Source organism: Terrapene carolina, unplaced genomic scaffold, assembly GCF_002925995.2.
Source record: "Terrapene carolina triunguis isolate 2854851 unplaced genomic scaffold, T_m_triunguis-2.0 Scaffold84, whole genome shotgun sequence".
Lineage (NCBI taxonomy): Eukaryota > Metazoa > Chordata > Testudines > Emydidae > Terrapene > Terrapene triunguis.
In genome coordinates this window covers 1,039,345-1,045,344 of record NW_020664435.1, presented here as the reverse complement: position 1 = coordinate 1,045,344, position 6,000 = coordinate 1,039,345, and the positions used below count along the sequence as shown (strand labels likewise).

At 45.2% G+C, this 6,000-nt stretch overlaps 1 protein-coding gene across 1 annotated transcript in view; it reads left to right on the top strand.

Moving 5' to 3' along the window:
- The first annotated feature begins 1,904 nt into the window (after positions 1 to 1,904).
- POMGNT2 (protein O-linked mannose N-acetylglucosaminyltransferase 2 (beta 1,4-)) overlaps positions 1,905 to 6,000 on the top strand; it is a 46,449-nt gene continuing 42,353 nt past the window's right edge. The window contains exon 1 of the mRNA XM_026649335.1: positions 1,905 to 2,152. The gene's annotated coding sequence lies outside the window, so the exon portion shown is untranslated. The remainder of the gene's footprint in view (positions 2,153 to 6,000) is intronic.

The following is a 6,000-nucleotide window of genomic DNA, read 5'->3' as shown; positions in this document are numbered from 1 at the left end:
CATGGATTCACCAAGGGCAAGTCATGCCTGACCAACCTGATTGCCTTCTATGATGAAATAACTGGCTTTGTGGATATGGGGAAAGTGGTGGATGTGATATACCTAGACTTTAGCAAAGCTTTTGATACGGTCTCCCACAGTATTCTTGCCAGCAGGTTAAAGAAGTATGGATTGGATGAATGGACTATAAGGTGGATGGAAAGCTGGCTAGATCGTCGGGCTCAATGGGTAGTGATCAACGGCTCGATGTCTAGTTGGCAGCCAGTATCAAGCGGAGTGCCCCAGGGGTCAGTCCTAGGGCCGGTTTGGTTCAATATCTTCATTAATAATCTGGATGATGGAATGCATCTCACCCTCAGCAAATTCGCAGATTACACTAATCTGGGGGGAGAGGTAGATATGCTGGAGGGTAGTGAGAGGGTCCAGAGTGACCTAGACAAATTGGAGGATTGGGCAAAAAGAAATCTGATGAGATTCAACAAGGACAAGTTCAGAGTCCTGCACTTAGGATGGAAGAATCCCATGCACTGCTACAGTCTGGGGACCAACTGGCTAAGCGGAAGTTCTGCAGAAAAGGACCTGGGGATTACAGTGGATGAGAAGCTGGACAGTGTGCCCTTGTTGCCAAGAGGGCTAACGGCACATTGGGCTGCATTACTAGAAGCATTGCCAGCAGATTGATGGAAGTGATTATTCACCTCTATTTGGCACTGGTGAGGCCACATCTGGAGTACTGTGTCCAGTTTTGGGCCCCCCACTACAGAAAGGATGTGGACAAATTGGAGAGAGTCCAGCGGAGGGCAATGAAAATGATTAGGGGGCTGGGGCACATGACTTATGAGGAAAGGCTGAGGGAACTGGGCTTATTTAGTCTGCAGAAGAGTGAGGCGGGATTTGATAGCAGCCTTCAACTACCTGAAGGGGGGTTCCAAAGAGGATGGAACTAGGCTGTTCTCAGTGGTGGTAGATGACAGAACAAGGTCTCAAATTGCAGTGGGGGGCGTCTAGGTTGGATATTAGGAAAAACTATTTCACTAGGAGGGTGGTGAAGCCCTGGAATGGGTTACCTAGGGAGGGGTCTGGCTTGACAAAGTCCTGGCTGGGATGATTTAGTTGGTGTTGGTCCTGCTTTGAGCAGGGGGTTGGACTAGATGACCTCCTGAGGTCTCTTCCAACCCTAATCTTCTATGATTCTATGATTTTACATCCAGACAATAAGCAGGTAAGTCCAAAATAAGTTTACAGGACCAATCTCACTTCTGTTGTTTGCGTATGCACACACTTATATCTGTTGTGTGAGTCATAAGAAATTATGGTTCATCCATTTAAAAAGAAGACTATTCCCTAGTGGAATGACTATGTGGAAGCCCAGATGACATGACTAACAAAATAATTATTAGAAAGACAAGGTGAGTAAGGTCATATCTTTTATTGGACTAACTTCTGTGGGTGACAGAGACAAGCTTTTGAGCTCATAGAGAGCTCTTCTTCAGGGTCTGGGCCAGATCTTCTCCAGACCCTGAGGAAGAGCTCTGTGTAAGCGCCAAAGCTTCTCTCTCTCACCTACAGAAGTTGGTCCAATAAAAGATATTACCTCACCCACCGTGTCTCTCTAACAACCTGGGCCCAACACTGAATAAAATAACCACACCGCATGTAATGTTCAAAATAACAAGAAACAGAAGACGATTCCTCCTCCTCTTTTCCCTACTCCCTTACACACAGAGACACTTCCAGGAAAACCTAAAGTAAAGTAGGACTATATTACAAAACTACAATCCCCACAATGCAGTTTGGCAGTTCAGGGGCTGGTAGAAAGAAAGTGACCATGCAGGCACTGAGCATGAGCAAGTGCCTGTCTGCGAGCAGTGCTGGGCGCTCAGGGACTGGACATAAACAAGAGTGCAAGTGCAGGGGTGGACGCGCTTGCCGCTGCCCTTTTGAAAACACTTTGCGAGAGCCGCTGGCCGGGCCCGAGGAGCTGGTGCTCGCTGCTGCGCGCGCCAGGGGGGTGAAGTTGTGAGGTTCCGCGGGTGGGCGGAGACAGAACGCGGAGCCTCTGCTGAAGCGACGGCACGAGGAGGAGGAGCCCGGGCAGGGAGCTGCGGCTGCTGCAGTGTCCTAGGACCAGCAGCAGCGTCGGCTGCGGCAGGTGAGGAGTTTGGCGACCCGGCCAGCGCGGTGTGCGGCGGAGCGGTGCAGGGCATAGATCAACGGGCGGCGCTTGTTTCAGACCTGAGCTTGTTTTCGCGGGAGTGCAATGGCCCCGCCGTTCTCTCGTGTGTGGACACTGGAGGCATGGCATGCTCTGTGTGCTGAGCAGGGACTGTGAAACCGGGATCTCAAATATCGGCCAGGTTTGGGGGGTCGGGCTCCGGATGCTGGTGCTTGCAACTGCAAGGAGCTTCCGAAGTGTAGGTTGAGTATATAATTTGAGAGGAAAAATGGAAAGAAATGCGAAAGGGGGGAGGGATTGGAAACTTCGTAGGATAAGGAGATTAGGCATGGGTGATTTGTCCCCATCTGAAAATTGGGAATAATGATCCTAGTCATCTTTTAGATCTCAAAGTGCTTTACAAAGAAGCTAACTGCTATAGAAGAGCTAGGTATTTATTCCTTTCTTATCACTGTCACATATGTCTGTCACTGTCACAACTTAGCACTTCCCCTCTTGAAAGCACTTTAAGACTGGGGCAATTGTCAGAATTGGAGCACTGTTCCTGAACTGGTCTGAACTGGTCACGAGGCAGGAGAAGTTGATTACATTATGATACCAAACCATTGCTTAGCTCCCTATTGCAATTTTTATGTCCTAAAAATTTAAGTCCCTTGCCCCTCTAGGGTGCCACGCCTGTAAGCTGATCCGCATGGACAGCCCTCTGTGTCTGTTCACAGACCTATTAACTTTGAGACTTTTTTTAAAATTTGGGGGGCAGGGGAAGAAAGTCACCACTAAACAGAGCAAGTCCCAGACCTTGAACCACTAGTGCCTCCATAAACCTTTCTCCTTTGACTCCCTGGATGAAAGGTTGGTATTAAATAAAAATGACATTGAGGGTTGTTTGTAAAGCTGGTTGGGAATATTTCAGTGAAACATCCCCCATTGAAATGGGTCACTTTCAATGAAGTGTTTATTGGGAAAGTTTTCAGAACTTGGATGGAATTCCTAGGGTGTGGGTAGGAGACCTGATTAGCCAACAGCATTAGGGTTACAGCACTCACAGGGGATGTGGAAGGCTCCAAGTTCAAGTCCCTGTTCTGCCTGATTCCCACATCCCCAGCAAGCGCCCTAACCACTAGGCTGGGGAGTCACTCTCTCTTTATATAAGTAACTATATAGGCACTGAGACAGAAAGCGACTGACTCTGTAGACTGTTGATTAGGGACGTTGCCTGGGATTTCAGAGACCTAGGTTGAAGTCCCTGCTCTATCTGAATTGGAGTTAAGCACCTAGGTGCTTTGAAAATCCCATTAGGTGCCTATCTGTGTCTTTAGGTTTCTAAATATCTTTGTAAATCAGGCCCTTCGTGGATATGGAGGCTGAATTATCCCATCACTTTAGTGGGGTGGCTTTCCGTATCACAGGTGATGTGTAAGGACTAAACATTATGGTGAAGTTCGTATTGCTGCTGCCACTTCTGTACCTGTTTGATTGATAATCCTGGAGAATGAAATCCGGGATTTATCTGTCTGGTACCTTACATGAACACTAAATTCACTACCTTCTCCCCCGCACTTAACACACGCTACTCCACTCTTATTTACGTTCTTCTATTAATATATAATGGCTGCCATTTAAAAGGCAGCATTTGCCAAAAGACAAAATACACATTTGTTATCTAGTTTTATACACTGGTGCCCATAACTGCAGTATCTGAGCATCTGATAATTGCCAGAGATAATGGTGGTATATTAAATACCACAGTGGGATTACTATTGACAATATAATGTACAGTAGTCGGCATTTATCTATTAGTAAAGTGCTGGGAGAGAACATTTAGATATGTGCTCTAACTTTAAGATTTCAGGATGCTATTTTACATTTCTACCCGATCTTGGTATGTTTGAAAATTAGGGTTTCAACCTGTGCCCATTGAAGTCACTGGTAAAGCTCCCATTGACTTCCGTGGTGCAAGTGCAATACCCCACAACCAACACACTGGCAATTAACTTCGGGGGCTGGAGAGCTAAAAGCATGAGCTGCTACAGTTGCACTGTAGAGTCAAGGCTCTCTTGTGGGGGCTGAAATAGCTCCGTTTCTCTGTGGATCAAGCACTGTGGGGGACCTATAACATGCACTCACCAGTGGGTTACACAAGATTAGCTCCAAAGTGTAAATACTTAAGTACATGCCTAGGCTGGCATGAGTAGTGCCATTGACTTCAATGGGGCTACTCTTATGCTTGAAGTTAAACACATTGTTTGCAGGATTTTGCAGTATCCTCCCCATCATTTTCATTGTGGCATACAAAAAATATTGCTACTGGATCTCGGAAACCAACCTTATCATTTATTGCTGCGAAAGCAAATCTGATGGCTTTATGCCTTCAGGGTGGCAGTTCTACTTGGATCCCCCAGTGCTTGCTTTAATTAGCCATCATTGGGGCCAGAGTTCAACCTTCAACACTTGTAAAGTATGCCATGGACGTACAATCTAGTTTCCTGTTTAATGTTTCGGGACTAATTATCTACAGCCATTCTCTGTTAAATAACATTACTAAATGAGTTGGGTAACTAAAGTGAAGTGTTTTTTCCAATTAAATTGTCTGAGCTGTCAGCTCACTTTGACCTTGAGTTTCTTGTGATTGTATTGGCCCAGCTTCTCCCCCCCCCCCCCGCAATTTGCAGCTCCCACCAATATGAAACTATTGTTGTTTTTAAGCTTTCTGAAATACAGTTATGCCGCTTGGTGTAGCCAGGACATACATTTGTTCTCAGTGGCAGCAAACTAGACTCAGAGTTTTCACAAATATTAATAACAAAGTTATGCCCTAGCCACACCAGCCAACCTAAGTGTTTGCAGAAACTGCTTTTAAAACCTATGGGGCAGATCCTCAGCTGCTGTAAAATGTCGTAGCTCCATTGACTTCAATGGCCATATCTAAAATGGTTTCCTAACATGAGGCATGTGAGTGTTTTTTGGAGCCTAAATCTATTTCAAAATCAGATGCTACAGGTGAGCTGAACTTTCCTAGAAAACGTAAAAATGGCTCATCGGAAAGAGTGGATGCCAGTGAGAGTGGATAAACACCAGAATCTTGAAATCAGCGTGGGTGAGCTTACGCCTGGAGTTTCAAAGTCAGTTACTGGACAGTGCACCAATCCTGTGTCAAACTGGCTTCACTTCTGTAATTACTCTCTGAGTAGTACTCAATAGCACAGTTCACTGCCTCAGACATCAGGGTCTGTTCTGTGATGTTTTTGGAGAATTTCTTTAATAGTTTCTCTATCAACCCTGTTTAAATGAACCATTCTCTGTCATAGTGATACCTGCTGGTGCTTCTCTAGCTCAGGATCTTTTTGACTATACTACAGATATATTGGGCAGAAATTATGTGTAACAATAACCATCAGAATCTTGTCTAAGCCCTGATCCCACAAAGACATATGCACATGCTTAACTTTTAGCACGAGTAATTCTGTTGAGTTCAGTGGCACTACTCACACGCATTAAGCACATGTGTGTTTTACAGGATCAGGGCCTTAATGGGAATATTGTGAAATGAAAAGTGGAAGGTATAACTCCATTCTTGCATCTTTGTATTGTAGGAATCTCATTCTATGCATCCGAAGAAGTGGGCTGTAGCCCACGAAAGCTTATGCTCAAATAAATTTGTTAGTCTCTAAGGTGCCACAGGTACTCCTGTTCTTTTTGCGGATACAGACTAACACGGCTGCTACTCTGAAATTAGTAGCTACTGTTACATAACAAAAGGTGCGATATCCCTTACAGACAACAGGTACGCTAATAATACATTTTTGTCCTAATTATTAGTTCAA